Source organism: Cebus imitator, unplaced genomic scaffold (assembly GCF_001604975.1).
Source record: "Cebus imitator isolate Cc_AM_T3 unplaced genomic scaffold, Cebus_imitator-1.0 Scaffold52, whole genome shotgun sequence".
Lineage (NCBI taxonomy): Eukaryota > Metazoa > Chordata > Mammalia > Primates > Cebidae > Cebus > Cebus imitator.
The window spans coordinates 1,614,910-1,631,921 of NW_016107367.1; the positions used below are offsets into that span (position 1 = coordinate 1,614,910).

The 17,012-nt window shown below is 47.5% G+C and overlaps 1 protein-coding gene and 1 long non-coding RNA gene across 6 annotated transcripts in view; both read right to left on the reverse strand.

Annotated features, from left to right (window-relative positions):
• The window catches only part of PPP2R5C (protein phosphatase 2 regulatory subunit B'gamma), a 170,570-nt gene that overhangs the window by 149,369 nt on the left and 4,189 nt on the right, over nt 1–17,012 (reverse strand). The gene's annotated exons all lie outside the window — the stretch shown is intronic.
• On the reverse strand, nt 12,139–14,713 carry LOC108304052. Its single transcript, XR_001825068.2, has 2 exons — nt 14,344–14,713; nt 12,139–13,189 (listed from the first exon to the last, which is right to left on the reverse strand). It is a non-coding gene; the product is annotated as an uncharacterized LOC108304052 (long non-coding RNA).

A 17,012-nucleotide genomic window follows, 5' to 3' on the forward strand; every position in this document is an offset into this window, starting at 1 on the left:
GGGGGGAAGGAGGAACAAGGGGAAAGACAGGAAAGGAGGGAGAGAGAGGGGGAGGGAGGGAGAGAGGGAAGATTGGGAAAGAGGGAGGAGAGAGGGGAGGAGAGAGAGAGGGAGGGTGCCCTTGGGAGCAGCTGCCAAGGGCGGGTGGGCACAGGTGAGGGTGGGAGTGGGTACTGGGATCCAGGGGGCCGCTCCGGGATGCCTGGCCATGGCCATGGCGGGAGGACAAAGCCCCCGACGAGAGATGGAAAGGAAACAGGAGAGCACAGTTCGCGTATGGCCAAGCAGAAGCCTAGAGCGCGCAGCGCAGGAGGTCATCAGATCAGAGTACTCCGCTTCTTCCCGAGAGGCCGGTTCCCCTGCTCCGGCTCCAGGGCAGAGGCGGGACCGAGGTCTGGGGCCCCTGCGGGAGGCTCCCGAGGCCGCGCCAGCGGGAGCTGAGGATCTCCTTGGACCTGGGACCGAAGACACTCTTGAGAAAACGTGCTTGGGGCAGAGGGGAGCGTCAGATGTCCAGGAAGGCGCAGGTTCATAAAGGGGGGGCGGGGAGGCTGGGGGACAGCGGGGTGGCAGGAGGGCCCGGAGGGCACCCACGAGGGTCTGCGGCGACAACAGGAGTGAAACGAGCCTGGCACACGGCGCGCCCGGCAGCCTAGGGGCTCAGGGGCTAAGGCCGCCAAGGTCGCACGGTGCTACCGGGACGCTCGGGGCGGGTGGAGGCTTGGGAAGGTGGGGAAGGTCTGAAGAGGTCTCTGGGCAGAGGACAGAAGCCAGGGACCTGCGAAATACGGCGGCTGTACACAAGCCCTCCTCCTGGGCGCCAGACACCAGTGGCCAGGCCAGCAGCACAGCCCGGACCCCACCAGCACTGTGCTGGTTCCCGGACTGCCCCGCGGGGACCCTGCCTCAGCCCCAACACCGGGCTCCGTCCCTGCTCCTGCAAAGACTCCTCCGGTGGTGGCACCGCAAGGTGCCTGTAGTTAGAGGGAGATGGCTAGAGAGGAAGGAGTGGCTGCCCCACACGGCATTTCATCGTCCAGGCTGAGCTGGCCCATCCTTAGCTCACAGAGAGGAAAGAGAGGAAAGCAGGGCTCAGGCTGTGGAGTGAACGCCTGAAATCACCCAGTGCGTGCTGCAGCCAAGCCCAAGCCTCAGTCCCAGGACTCTGGCTCTGGGTTGAGCCTCACGCTGGGCCCCAGCTCCCCCTTACACCCCATACCCCAGTAATTCCATGCTCCAGCCTCTCTCAAAATCCTCCCCTTCTGCAATTTTATCATCAACAGAACAAACTGCCACCATGTATGTGCCAAGGACTAGGTGATATGCCACATAAGAAGTATCTTTACCGCCAGAAAGTCCAGTCTGAATCTGATCAAGCCCTGAGGTCTAAGCACCAGTTGTTAGAAAAATACAAGAGAGAGGGGAGTGTGTTAACCAACAGCAATGAGATCTGCACGCAGGGACCGTGGGGAATGGGAGGCAGCAGGTGTCCCGGCAGCACAAGAGTTGAACCACCACACTTCAGCCCAGGTGAGACTCACTGTGGGCCCTGACTGCTACATGCAAGCAGCCCTCCGCCAAGCTGCAACAACTAACCTCTCCAAACATTGCCAAATATCCCTTGGGGATACAAAATTGCCCTTGGTTGACTATCATATCCCTCGAATGTATGGGAACAGCCTGATTTAACAATTAAATTGCAAGGAGAAAAAGGAGAGGAAGAACCAGCACATACCACAACCTAGTGTTATGTATGCACCTGGTTTGGATCTCAGGACTCAATTCAATTCAGGACCCAAACCAACCAACTGAAAAAGGGAGGGGAATGGAGACTTAACGCTTACTTCCGGGAGTAAGGAACTGCAGTTAATGTTTATATGGTGGCAATCACATTCTGGTTCTGTCTTAGAGTCCTTGCTGGAGGACATCACAGGTGGAATGTACAAATAAAATATGACTGAGATTTGCTTCAAAATAATGTAATGTGAGGAGAGGGCCGTGCTTGTGGAGGGGATACCTGGGTAAGACAAGACTGGCTGCACGTGGATGACCCCAAGGCTGGGCAACGGGGACCTGGGCTTCACAGTACAATTCCCTCAACTACTGTGTATGTGAAAATAGTCCAAATGAACACATTACCCCTCCCTGCATTAGCCCCATCCGCTATAGACCAGACAATCAGAATGTCATTTCCTTCATCTTTCTCCCATTGAATTTTCAGTGTTGGTGGTACAGTGGTGGGCATAGCTGTCTTCCAGTCAGTTTCATGCTGTCACCGGATTGACCTTTCTAAAGGCACATCAGACCATTCCCCTGCTCAGAAGATGCCAGTGGCTCCCCACTGCCTGTAGGAGAAAGTTCAGACTCCTTAGCATGGTGCAGGAGCTCAGCCACTGTCTCCCTACACCCATTTTTCCAGGGCTCATCTCTCAACACACACCCTTTACTCCAGGAATGCCAGGCCACTCTCAGATTCCCAAGTGTTCTTTGATCACGCCCTGTTTCAATGCCTGTTTCTTCGGCATGAAGTGCCCTCTTCCCTCCCAAACTCCCACCCACACACGAAGTTTTTGATCTGCTCAGCCTACAGTTCTGGCTCAAAAGCCATTCCCTTTGATGTTTTCCCCATTCCTCACACACGCAGTCAGACTCCACTTCTCCCGTGTTCTTAAGGCAGTTCCCTGACACATCGGCTTAGGATCCCATGTCTGCTTCTACAAAGAGATTTTGAGCTTGTTGAGAGCATGGACACGTCCCATGTACCCATTATCTGCCAACACTCAGGCAGGCCCTGGAGCTTGCTGAGTCTCCCTCACACAATCACTGTCTCTCAAGTCCTTAATTTCAGCCTTCACACAACCATTTCCATGGACAAATACGCACCTGATGTTCCAGCAACACCAAACTACTTGTCCTCCCAGACAAAACCTAGTTTTCTATGTTTTTTCAGATATTTTATTTATTTATTTTTAATTTTAATTTTTTTGAGATAGGGTCTGTCTCACTCAGGCTGGAGTGCAGTGGCACAATCATGGCTCACTGCAGCCTCAACCTGCTGGGCTCAAGTGATCCTCCTCCCTCAGCCTCCTGAGTAGCTTAGTCTACAGGCACTTGCCACTAGGACCAGCTAATTTTTTTATTTTTTGTAGAGGCAAGGTCTCACTATGTTGCCCAGGCTGGTCTTGAACTCCTGAGCTCAAGCAATCCTCCAGCTGTGGCCTCCCTAAGTGCTAGGATCACAGGTGTGGTAAGCCTCCGCTCCGAGTCTCGGATCTTTTAAAAGTGCATTTGGATTGAGCTAGTATGATACTGGCATAAGGATAGACATACAGACTGATGGAATAAAACTGGGAGCTAAGCCCATTCACTGGGGAAAGAACAGTCTCTTATACAAATGACGCTGGGACAACTGGAGAGCCACAAGGACAAGAATAAAGGAGGATGCCCCTCACACCACAGGAAAAGACCAATTCAACGTGGATCATAAACCTAAACAGAAGAGCTGAAACCACACAACTCTTAGAAGAATACAAAGGTAAAGCTTCATGACTTCGGATTTGACAATGGTTTCTAGGTATGACACCAAAGACGCACGCAACTAAAAAGAAAACAGATTAATCAGACTTCATAAAAATTAAACATTTTTGTGCAAAGGACACTATCAAGAAAGTGAAAAATAAACACACAGAATGGGAGAACATATTTGCAAATTATACAAGGGTCTAGTATTCAGAACATAAAAAGAACTCAACTCAATAACAAAAAAACAACCCGAATGAAAAATGGGCAAAGGACTCGAACAGACTTTTCACCAAAAAAGATATACAAATGGCCAAACAAGCACATGAAAAGATACTCACCACCTTTAGATGTCAGGGAAATGTAAATGAAAATTACAACGACATACCACTTCACACTTGCTGGGATACCTATCCTTTTTCTTTTTTCTAAGATGGGGTCACTCAGTCACCCAGGCTGGAATGCAGTGGCACAATCTCAGCTCACTGCAACCTTCACCTCCTGGGTTAAAGCGATTTTTCTGCCTCAGCCTCCTGAGTAGTTGGGACTACAGGTGCCCACTACCACACCCGGCTAATTTTTATATTTTAGTATAGACGGGGTTTCACCATGTGGATCAGGTTGGTCTCAAACTCCTGACCTTGTGATCTGCCTGCCTTGGCCTCCCAAAGTGCTGGGATTACAGGTGTGAACCACTGTGCCTGGCCCCCTATCCTTTTTCAAACTGAAAAATAACATTAGCATGGCCGGGCACCGTGGCTTATGCCTCTAACCCCAGCACTTTGGGAGGCTGAGGCAGGAGGAAAGCTTGAGCCCACGAGTTCAAGACCAGCCTGGGCAATATAGCAAGAACTGCTTTTCTAAAAAAAAAAAAAAAAAAAAAATAGCCAGTGTGGTGGTGGGCACCTGTAGTCCCAGCTACTCAGGAAGCTGAGGTGAGAGGACAGCTTGCACCCAGGAGTTCAAGGCTGCGGTGAGATATTGTGCCATCACACTCCAGCCTGGGCTGAGAGAGTGAGACCCTGTCTCATCGAAAAGCAAGTGTCATAAAGGATGTGGAACAATTGGAACCCCTGTATATAGCTGGTGAGAATGTAAAATGGGGCAGCTGATATGGAAAACAGTTTGGTGGTTCTTCAGCAAATTAAACATAAAATTGCCATCCAAAGCTGGGTGTAGTGGCCCATGCCTGTAATCCTAGCACTTTGGGAGGCCGAGACAGGTGGACCACCTGAGGTCAGAAGTTCGAGACTAGCCTGGCCAACATGGTGAAACCCCATCTCTACTAAAAATACAAACATTAGCTGAGCGTGGTGGTGGGCTCCTGTAATCCCAGCTACTTCTGAGGCTGAGGCAGGAGAATCTTTTGAACCCAGGAGGTAGAGGTTGCAGTGGGCTGAGATGATGCCACTGCACTCCAGCCTGGGTGACAGAGTGAAGTCTCTCTCTCTCTCTCTCTCTCTCTCTCTCTCTCTCTCTCACACACACACACACACACACACACACACACACACGACCATCCATATAACCTAGCAATCTCACTCCTAGGTATATACACAAAAGAACTGGAAACAGGTGTTCAAACAAAAATCTGTATAGAATGTTCACAGCGGCATTATTCACAATAGCCAAAAGGAAGAGACAACTGAAATATACATCAGCTGATGAAAAGAAATGTGCTATCCAAACAATAGGATAGCAGCTATAAAAAGGAACAAGGCACGACACATGCTACGACATGGGTGGACCTTGAGAGCATTATGCCAAGTAAAAGAAGCCAGACACAGAAGGACAAAGACTGCGCAATCCCATTCCCATCAACTACTCAGAATCGGCAAATCCACAGACAGCAGACTGGCGGCTGGCAGAGGCTGGGGGAAGGCCAGTGAGGACTGGGTGCTAGTGGGAATGGGGCTTCCTTGTGGGGCGAGGAGGGTTTTCTGGAATAGACGGTGGTGAGGGCTGCACTACCCTCTGAGTACCCCTGAGTCCTCCAGGCTGATAGTGGCAACAGCAAGGGTCTCACAAAGCCAGGGACACACACTCGCTTTGGGAGGGTCAGCTGTTCTCGATACAGAGGAGGCATTAGTGTTGGCTGAACGTGAAGTGAGAAACAACAGGTGTGCTTCCTCAGTTTAAGTGTTTACTCCTAAAACGAAAACTGGGTGTTTATCTTAAAATGATAAGAAATCGCTGTGAAGGAGCATGACATTGTTTAGTGACCCAGCTTGGGCAATCTGGACTTGATTCTTCCCTGTTCACCCTCTTCTGGAATGCTGGTTATGGGGAGTTTTGTTTTTATCTGCTCATCCAGTGAGGGGAGAGGTAACCTCGAATTTACTTTAGCCTCCTGACGTCTGGCTTAACGATGAGAAATTATTTCTCCAACTCAGTATTATTTGTCAAACCCAAATCAAAACAGTCAGCCCTTCCCTTCAGTAGAAGCCACTCAAAGTCAGTGGTCCTAGAGGCTTCTGAGTGAGCACTGTGGCCCCCACCTGTCTGAACAGTGGCGCACATGAGCAGCAGCTGCATGTTCTAGAAGGAAGGTGGGGGGGAGGCACAATCTGAAATGCTGTTGAAATGCTATTTGAGACACTTGTCGGCCACTCAAATGGAAGCTACGGGAATAAAGAGGAAGCTGTTCCCTACCCTTCCCTTCCCAGGGTCTCTCCACTGAAGAGACACGGAGCCCCTGGGGGAGGATGTGTCTACTGCTATGAGGTTCTGGGATTCTGGAGTCTCTGGCTCGCGGAGGAGGTGGTGGGGGTGTCTGGAGAGGAGGGAAGATGAGGTGGCCAGTCCACATGGCAAGGCAAGGTGGTGCCCAGACGGGCCTTGAAACTGTGCTGGGGTTCAGGTGCCCAGCCAGGGTAGATCCCCACTGCCAGGCCCACAGGGAGGTGCGGAGGCAAAGGGCGTTACCTGCCTCAGTGGTGCATGGCCCTCTCCCAAGTGTTCCCAACAAGCATGGCTGCACTTCCTTAGGAAGAGGAAATAAGACACCAGAGGCGTCCCTCACACTCAGGGAGAGTGCCCCTTTAGTCCCTAACATAGGCACAGCAAGCTGGAACGTCCAAATGCCCTCACACCCCACAACCTCCCGTGCAGCCAGGCAACAGCTCCCCAATATATTTGAAGTAAAAAAACAATCCACGCAACAGATACATGGATGTCTGTTAGTCTCTCTACTTTAAAGTATTTCATTGAAACAGCAAAATGGGCAACTGGATTTGTGACAAAGCCTCTCTCCTAGATTTTTATCATATAGGGGATTACCAAATTAAACAAGCAGCTCTTTCCCTTCATTTAAACACTGCGATTCTAAAAATTCACAACTAGATATAAGATACTTATTGTTCAGTTGGGCAGGGCCAAATCACTGGTCTCCAGTAACTCTTAGATGATGAATAGAATTAAACACAAAGGTGCCTTTTTCACAGAACATAATCAGTGCTGGTTTCAGATACAGGCCCAGGGACAAAGACCCATAGGTAGGGAAGGGAGGGAAGATTAGGTGGCCAGCTTCTCCAAGTGCTGAACCTGATTTGGATTCCTGTAGGCCAGGGCTGGGAAGCCACAGCCCATGAGCCACATCTGGCCTCCTGGTTATTTTTATAAATAAAGTTTTATGGACACACAGCCAAGTCTATTTATCCACCTACTGTCTATGGCTGCTCTCTTGCTGCAACAGCAGAGTTAAGTAGTGGCAGGAGAGACCACATGGCCCCTAAAGCCTAGAAATATTTGCTATTTGGCCCTTTACAGAAAAAAGGTTTTACTAATTCTTGTGCTAGGCCAACAATTTCTGGATAAGAGGAAGAAATAAAGGAAAACAGGACAGATTTTCCCAATCAAGGTCGACGATGCACTTGTAGTCAGCAAACCTCCTGAGCCTGCCTTACAAGTGAGAATGAAGGAAGAGGCAAGTTACAACCTCCAGTAATAAAAAGGGCTGTGGAGGCAGTCACTGGTGCATCTCAGCATAGGAATATTCAACAGATGCAACTTCCTTCCATCTGGCAACCACAAAGCAGGGTGGGCCCGGAGGGAGAAAGCAGGTGCTGTCCCTACAGAATCGCCCCCACCCCCTAAGGCCATGCACTCGGAGACTGGGTACAGCAGAGGAGAGGAGTGAGATGCGTGGCTGAAGAGGAGATGAATGTTAGCTCTGAAAACGGATCTGTCCATGCCTCATCCCCTGCACCTTCTCTGCAGAAGGTTGGTAAACAGCGGTTATGATAAGAAAAGGAGATTCTCCAAAGAAACCAGTCTGTCTAGGAAAAACTAAGGCTGCTAATGTGGAAGCCAGCAACTCAAAGCAAATTCTCTGCACTTTAGTCTCTAGGGGCCAAAAGTCACAAGAGCCAGCTCCCAGCCAAGGCCTCTACAGCAAGTGGTCAGCTGACAAGCCCACCCACGGCCGGCTGTGCCAGTGCCGCATCCTTCCCTGTGTGAACAAAGAAACCCTTCATCTAAGAAGCACGGTCTTCCAGTTGGTCTCCTGTTCCCACACAGCAGCTAGGAAGATCCTCTTACTTCCCTGCTCAAAACACACCAGTGGCTTCCCATTATCCAACCGGACTCAGTGGTTCATGCCTGTAATCCCAGCACTTTGGGAGGCTAAGGTAGGAGGACTGCTTGAGGCCAGGAGTTTCAGGTTAGCCTGAGTGACATAGTGAGACCCCTTCTCTACAAAAAATGACAAAAATCAGCTAGGCATGGTGGTGCACACCTGTAGTCTCAGCCACTTGGGAGGCTGAGGTGGGAGGATGGCTTGAGCCTAGTAGTTCAAGGCTGCAGTGAGCTAGGATTGCACCACTGCACTCCAGCCTGGGCAACCGAGTGAGACCCCGTCTCTAAAACCAAAAAACCAAAACAACCCCCACTCCCTGCCAAAATCCCAAAACCCTGTCTAGGCAGGCTGTTTATAAAACCCTACCCTCCCTTGTCGGTGCCTGGCTCCCTACCTCCATCCCTCCCCCCTCCCTACCCTCGCTTCTCCTTAGCCAACCGGTGGACACCTGGCGGTGGTCATGGCAAACCCACTTCCTCCATGGGGCCTTCGCACTAGCTGCTGCCTCTGGCTGAGGGAGGATCTTTCCCTAATCTTTGTACCGTGACCTCCTTCTTGACATTCACATTTTACTCTTCGTGTCGTCTGCTTGGTGAGACCGTCCCTGACCTCCTGAAGCAGCCTCCCAATCTCAGCAGAGGGGCTGCCACAGGGTCCTGTCACCAGGGATGTGTGGAGCCATGTGAGTAGTTCTGGTTGTCACTACGGTGTTGAGATCCCCAGGGCCACTGCACTGCAAAGGTGACACGCTGTCATATCCAATGTCACTCATGCCCTGCAGAAAACACCTGCAGCACTGCACTCCACGTTTGTGCCATCACTGGAGGCAAACTCCACGAGTGCGGGAACTCTGCACTCACAGTGGGGCTCAGCACTGCTGGGTGTCACCGTGAACCTGCTGGCTGACAGAATGAAAGGACTGCCTGGAGGAAAGCCACAATGTCAGAAAGAACAGCCCAGATAAAGAACATGGTACCGAGAGAGGGTACAGCCCCTTCAGGGAACAGAAGGGTGACCTGACTCCAGAACCCAGCCTCTGTCACACCGTACAACTTCCCTGAGCTGGACAGTGGCCCAGTTCATAATCAGCAAGACAGTCAAGTGGCTGTGCCTTGTGAAGCAGCCTGAGAACAGGAGGAAGATGATGGGGAAACTTTGATTTCTATATTCCTTTATTTTTTAATCATGTGTGTTTTGACCCCTAAATAAATAAATAAATAACAGAAAATGTCTATAAAGACAGACTGGGAGGACGAAAGGTCATGACTGCTCCTGGGTCTCTCCAGGAACCACTCCTGTGGGCAATGGAGTCTTCCTTGTGTGGGGATCAGGTGCAGGCCAAGCACAGACCAAGCAGCAGACAGGCCTCCCTCCTGTCTCACCATGCATTCCTCTTTCTCTAATTTTATCTCCTGCCTTCTCTTTTGCCAATGTATGTCTTCTCTTCCTTTAAATTTAACCTTAAATTTGATATTTCATATTCAGGACAGTGATAGCTAACAAAATAAATTAAATACACTTACATTGGAATTATTTTGGAATATACTGTTAGGGTGTGAGACAGCTCTGTCCAACGGAACTTTCTGTGAAGCTACGAACGTTCCACCTCTGCTGGTCAACAGAGTAGCTGCTGGCCACATGCAGCTACGGAGCACTTGAAATGTGGCCCATGCAACCGAGGGATTGAATTTTTTATATAATTTGAATTTTCATTAATTTCTATTTAAATTAAGAATAGCCTCCCCAGACTTTAGAATGTTCGATTAAAAAAAAAAATCGCCACATGTGGTAAATAATGAACATCCTGGCCAGGGCAGGTCTAATGGCTTCAGAGCCCTCTGTCCTTCGATATTACCATCTGGCGAAGCCAGTCCTCAGTCAGAGATAACACCTGCAGGATGCACGATGTCTGAAATTAATCTCTTTAGGGCCGTGTTCATTTTTTTTTTTTTGAAATGGAGTCTCACTCTGTCGCCCAGGCTGGAGTGCAGTGGTGCGATCTCAGCTCACTGCAACCTTGCCGCCCAAGTTCAAGCGATTCTCCTGCCTCAGCCTCTCGAGTAGCTGGGATTACAGGTGCCTGCCACTGTGTCTGGCTAAATTTTGTAGTTTTAGTAGAGACAGAGTTTCACCATCTTGGCCAGGCTGGTCTTGAACTCCTGACTACATGATCCACCTGCCTTGGCCTCCCAAAGTGCTGGGATTACAGGCATGAGCTAACAGCACTGGGCTGCTCAATCTTATATTTAAAAAATATATAAAACATAGCGTGATGGTGCATGCCTGTAATCCCAGCTACTTGAGAGGCTGTGGCAGGAGAATCGCTTGAACCTGGGCAGCAGAGGTTGCAGTGAGCTGAGATTGCACCACTGCATTCCAGCCCAGGCGACAGTGAGACTCCGTCACACACACGAGATGAAGAAAAAGCCTATATCCTTAATAAAGCATTTCCCCCCCTTCTGGAGACCTTAATTTCTAGGCTTGTTCTCTCACTCCCCCAGGCGGAGAACATGAAGATGACAATGTTGGCTGGATTTAGAAGCAGCACTGACTTCACTACAGGGGCACCGGAAAGTCTCTGCTTAACACAACATGCTGATGGGAACTAGATGATTAGACAGGATGCTGTGCTAAACCAGACACTGCTGTGCCCTGACCTTTGGCAGGTACCCAACATTTAAGGAAACACTGGAGGCCTGTCTTAGAATTGAAATATTCCAGATGACTCTTCCCTGTGATTTAGGAAAACATCACAGCATTTTATGGTGGCAGCCTGACTCACTCAGCTCCGCTAAGGATGCAGGTGGAAGCCTTTCCACCATCATATGGCAGGGCTAGAAGCTGCCATTCACCCTGCCGTTGCTTCAGTGTTGGAACTTTGAGCTTCTTTCTTGAACTGGAAAACTTTAGATTTCATATCATTTGCTTGATAAGCTCCTTCTAGAATTGCATGTAGTGTAGTGGAGCTTTTACTGAAGAGGGTGAGAAATGCTGACTGATCTTATCTACTGGCTTTAACTGTAATATGCACTCTAGGGTCCAGTGTGCTTTCTGGAACTCCATAATTTAATGGTGAGCCTGTGTCCGCTTAGATGCTTTAAAGTGTCTGATTTTTCTTTCTTTCTTTCTTTTTTTTTTTTTTGAGACGGAGTTTCACTCTTGTTACCCAGGCTGGAGTGCAATGGCGCAATCTCGGCTCACCGCAACCTCCGCGTCCTGGATTCAGGCAATTCTCCTACCTCAGCCTCCTGAGTAGCTGGGATTACAGGCATGCGCCACCATGCCCAGCTGATTTTTTGTATTTTTAGTAGAGACGGGGTTTCACCATGTGGACCAGGATGGTCTCGATCTCTTGACCTCGTGATCCACCCGCCTCGGCCTTCCAAAGTGCTGGGATTACAGGCGTGAGAAGTGTCTGATTTTTCTTACCCAAAGCTCCAGGTGGCTCTTTACATGAAATGGGTTCCATCTTGTCCCATCCACTCAGGGACTATAAGATCTAACTGAATGGGGGCCAAGTTACTCCCAAGTACCCTGAATGTCCAGAAGCAACAGGTGCTACACTTCAGCTATGACAGCCAACACTTCAGTTCTGAACAGGTCAATACTACGTTCTTCTTTTTTATCGACTCAATCCTCAACACAGTGCTCGCACAGAACAAGAGGTGCTCAAAACAAAACCTATCTCATAAAACACATGAAATATATATATATATGTAACTTACGCTCTACTGAGAAATATTCCCAAAATAAGGAAATACTAAGTTTGGGAGGCCGAGGCGGGTAGATCATAAGGTCAAGACCAGCCTGGCTAAGTTTGTGAAACCCTGTCTCTACTAAAAATACAAAAATTAGCCAGGTGTGGTGGCAGGCGCCTGTATTCCCAGCTACTCAGGAGGCTGAGGCAGAGAACTGTTTAAACCCGGGAGGCAGAGGTTGCAGTGAGCCAAGATCATGCCACTACATTCCAGCCTGGGTAACACAGTGAGACTCTGTCTCAAAAAAAATAAAATAAAATAAAATAAAATAAATACAAAGCACCAAAGATCACAGGGAAACTTTATATAGTCACTGCCACATAACATTTAACAACAGACTGCACATATGATGATGGTACCGTATTTTATGGTATCTTTTCTGTGTTTAGATACACAAATTCTTGCTGTATTATAGGTGCCTACAGGGTTCAGCACAATGACACGCTGTACAGGTGTGTAGCCTGGAGTGACAGGCTATTCCATATGGGCTACGTGTGTAACAGGGTGTACCACCTAGCTTTGTGTTAAGTACATGCCTGTAATCCCAGTTACTTGAGAGGCTGTGGTAGGAAAATTTGTTGTCACAAAACGACATGGCTTAACAACACGGCTCTCAGAATGCACCCCCCTCATTAAGCGATGCATAACCGTATTTAAATGGAAATCCTGTTTTGAAATGCTTTAATTAAAATAAGATCGTATGAGACTATACTTTTTACCACTGACCTTTGAACCAAGATCTGATGAGACTACTTTTTTCCACTAAATATGTAAAAGAAAACTAAGAAAAAAAACCAAAATATCTACTTTTAAAAAATTTCACAAGACATTAGAAGACTGAAGTACCATAATCTTCTGCTTTAGTGTAGTGTTATTTATTTAAAACAAATTACATTAAATGAAAATTCTACATTACAATTCCATTGCTGAATCAAAAAAGTGACAAAGAAATAAGCCTCTTAATAAACAAGATTTTTTTTTATTATTGTTGCTAATTTACAGTATCAGAAAACTCAGCAACCTGATTTGAAGCTCTCCTTTTCAGTACCTTAAAATCCCACCAGCCGAACACTTTTTGACTCTAGGTCCTAATATATATGGCAAGATCAAAGAAGAATCAAGCTCAATAGACGCCTTTGAGGACTGAATCTAGCTAGGAAGGCAAGTCACAGGGAACAAAGGTCACCTAACGCAGTAAACACGACAGACAACTGTACAGCCAGCCACTGGTCTACTAAGTAACTGCTATACACATTTAAAAGATGGAAAACATACAGTCCAAGATGGTGAGAAGCAGCTTCACTGAAGTTTCTGGATGGATGAACTTGAGCTGGAGCTAAAAAGATGAAAAGATTCAGAAGGCCAGCAGAGGACGGGGAGAGTATTCTAAAACAGTAGTTCTTAAAGTGTGGTCTGGGGACCCTGGGGCGGCAGCAGGGGGGTGTCCCTTGACCCTTTCAGGGGTCCACGAGGTCAAAACTGTTTTTATGATAACATGAAGACGTATGATTTGCCCTTTAAAGCTCATTATGGGGAGTTTTTCACAGGCTACTCATATTAAATCAAAACAGCCCGCATGCAGGAGCAGGCAGCTACCTTCTATGGAGCCAGATGTTAAAGAGATTTGCAAAAACAGAGCCATGCCACTTTCTTCAGCAAATTAAAAAAAAATTGTTTCCACATAAAAGTTTTTTTATGTCAACAGGTAATGGGTGTTATTGTTATTAATAGATGAACTATTTTAAAACTTTCAGCTTGAATTTAGTTTCTAATGAAAAATATCAGTAGATACAACCCACTAAAGAAAAGCTCTTTGGGATGCTCGATAATTTTGAAGAGTATAAAGCAGTGATCCCCCTTCTGTGTAAGCATTTCTCTTCTAAAGGAAATATAATGCTCAGATGAGTACGTGCCCTGTGTGGTTTGTAAGCAAACGAACATATTTTGGAAAGGTGTCTTTACAGTGAGGTGGCTCAACTGGGGGTGATCTGATCTGCCAGGAGACATTAGGCAATGTCTGGAGGGATCGTGGTTGTCACAGTTGGTGGGGGCGGTGGGCCACTGGCATCTAGGGGTAAGGCCAGGCACGCTGGTGAATGTCCTAGGAAGTACAGGGCCACTGGGCAGCCCCACAACAAAACATCTGGCCCCACAGTCAAGTGCTGAGATTGGAACCTTTGGTCTAGAGCGGTGGAGGTCACACAGGAGGCACCTGGGGTCTACCAACCTTGCAGCTTGTGATGTAGGACAGAATGGGGGCTAGAGAAGGGAGCTGCTTAAGGAAGAACCACCACTCCCAGGCCCCAAGGGCAGCAAGCCCAGGACAGCTGCCTCCTAACAACCCCAAAGCTCGGGCTCTGCAGCAGCGGAGGACGGATCCTCCCTGCCAGGCCTCTTTCCCATTCCCCTGGGCTCGAAGGAAAGACCATGGTGAGGTGCTGGGAAGAGTGAGCCAAGACATGACAATTAAAAGCAAGTGATTCTACTTACTCCGTAATCATTACATATGAATTTCATAAAGATTTTCAAAGTATTACTTCCCTTGGTCTTCTCTGGGTTTCACTGAAGTTCAGCTTAGGGTTGTATGAAAAAAAGTTGGGAAGAGACTGATGGAAACTGAGGCATGGGAGGTTCTAGAGAAAGCCCCAAGCTCAGAAGTGAGCCTACAGGGGTGTCAGGGACTTTCCTTGGAGGGATCACACCAAACTAAACGACTGTCCTTGTCGTTCTCACACTTAACTCAGGTGAAAACTCTTGCTACAGAACTGTGAAAAGGAGTATTTCTTGAAAAAATATTTTTCATGGCCCGGTGTGATGGCTCATGCCTGTAATCCCAGCACTCTGGGAGGCAGAGGCAAGTGGATCCCCTTAGCTTGGGAGTTTGAGACCGGCCTGACCAACATGAAGAAACACCGTCTCTACTAAAAATACAAAATTAGCCAGGCATGGTGGCACACGCCTATAATCCCAGCTACTCAGGAGGCTGAGGCAGGACAATCACTTGAGCCTGGGAGGTGAAGGTTACAGTGAGCCAAGATTGCGCCATTGCAGTCCAGCTTGGGCAACAAAGTGAAACTCTGTCCCCACCCCCACCCCCAAAAAAAAGAAAGAAAAGAAAAGGTATTTTTCATAAAAAATGTTATTTGTTAACATTATCTAATGGGTGTATTATTAAATATTTTTAAAATTTCAGTTTTAATTTCTAAAAAATTACTCCTCTGCCTACCACCTATGTGGCCTGAGGCGACTGTCAGTCTCACTAGCTCTAGGACAACAGGGAGTGGTGGCAGTGGAATGTAAAGGGAGAGATTATAACAGGAAAAAGGTTGTTACTGAAGTAGAAGGTGCCAAGGCCAGCTAACGAGTTGGAGAGAGGGCTGTTCTTTCTTTTCAGCAACAGATATTATGGAAGAGTTGCTGTAGAGACTTTCAAACAAAACTAAGCTGAAGCAGGTGTAAAACACACGACAATTCTCAAACCACCTTTAATGTGCTTAAAACAAATCACTTTACAAAAATCATGAACACTTTTAAAAATGTGATGCTGGACACAGTACACATGCTTAAAAGAACACCAACCTATGGTCTGATCTTACAAAACTGACTTTAGGAATCTTGGAGCAATTTACTAAGATTCTAAATAATCATAAAATGTGCCTAGTTATGTTTCCACAAATTTGAATGTTACACTGAGAACAGATGCTGAAAATTGAGTTTCCTTGTCAATCTCCACAGAATTTTCCAATTTCAAGTGGCCCATGAGCCCATTTGCTGCCTCATCCCTTAAGAGTTTCTATGAAATAAATCAGAAGTACTGGGAAGAAACTTTTATTTCCAGGACAGATGTGCAAAAGCAACAAGTCAAAATTAACCATTCTATCTGAAAGAGAAGAAACATGTACCAACACATTCATTCAAAGAGAAGTTTCTAGAATTAGGCAAATGTTACATGGCAGCAGTTATGACCTTAAACAGAATTTTGTGACATGAAAGATACATCCTGACATATCTCTTGCAGGGAAAATGTCTTTCAAGAAGGGTAACATCCAATCTGTTCTATACATTAAAAAATGGCGAGGGAGGGGAGCACTACACACTGGGGTCAGTTGGGGGGAAATAGGGGAGGGACGGTGGGGGGTGGGGAGCTGGGGAGAGATGCCAGCAAGGGGAGAAATGCCAGATGTAGGTGATGGGGAGGAAGGCAGCAAATCACACTGCCACGTGTGTACCTATGCAACAATTTTGCATGTTCTTCACATGTACCCCAAAACCTAAAATGCAATAAAATAAATAAATGGGAAAAAAAATGGCCTAATCTTAAACTCACCAAATCATTTTAAGGATAAGAAAACAGGGTCACACAAGTTAGGTGACATCATTTATGGCAAAGCAAGAATCTGCATGTTTATTTTCTAACTCCCAGGCTGAAATATTTTCCACTCTATCAGTCTATCCTCTATTCTAGGACTTCATCTTTCTTACGGAAAAACCCAAACCATCAAATATCCCCTTGTTCTACCCAAGAATTGTTCTGCAACATATGCCGCCTGCTTCCTTGCTTCCTATGAGGCTAAACAGCCAGGCAGGATTTTATTATAAGGACCTGCCATAAACTTGAAGTAGGGTGTTAAGTCATTGAGAGGCCAGGTTCTTGAATGCTTTCTCTGTTGGGATTATTTCCACACCATCTGGCTCTCTGCCCTGGACAGGTCCCTGCTCTGTACGTCTTTCAAGGCTGAGGCCCCAAGTGGGGTAACTGTCCCATTAGAAGGTGAGTTCACTGGGTAATGGGAGCAACTGCTCATTGTGAAGGTGACGTGATGTAAAAGCCTTGAAAGGGGCTGGACTCCGTGGCTTGCATCTGTAATCCCGGGACTTCGGGAGGTCGAGGTGGGCAGATTACCTGAGGTCAGGAGTTAGAGACCAGCCTGGCCAACATGGTGAAACCCTGTCTCTACTAAAAATACAAAAAAAATTAGCTGGGCATAGTGATGGGCACCTGTAATTGCAGCCACCTGGGGGGCTGAGGCGGGAGGATCGCTTGAACCCGGGAGGTGGAGGTTGCAGTGAGCAGAGACCACAGCATTGCACTCCAGCCTGGGAACAAGAGCAAAACTGTCTCAAAAAAAAAAATTATAATCATCTGCATTGGGTCATCT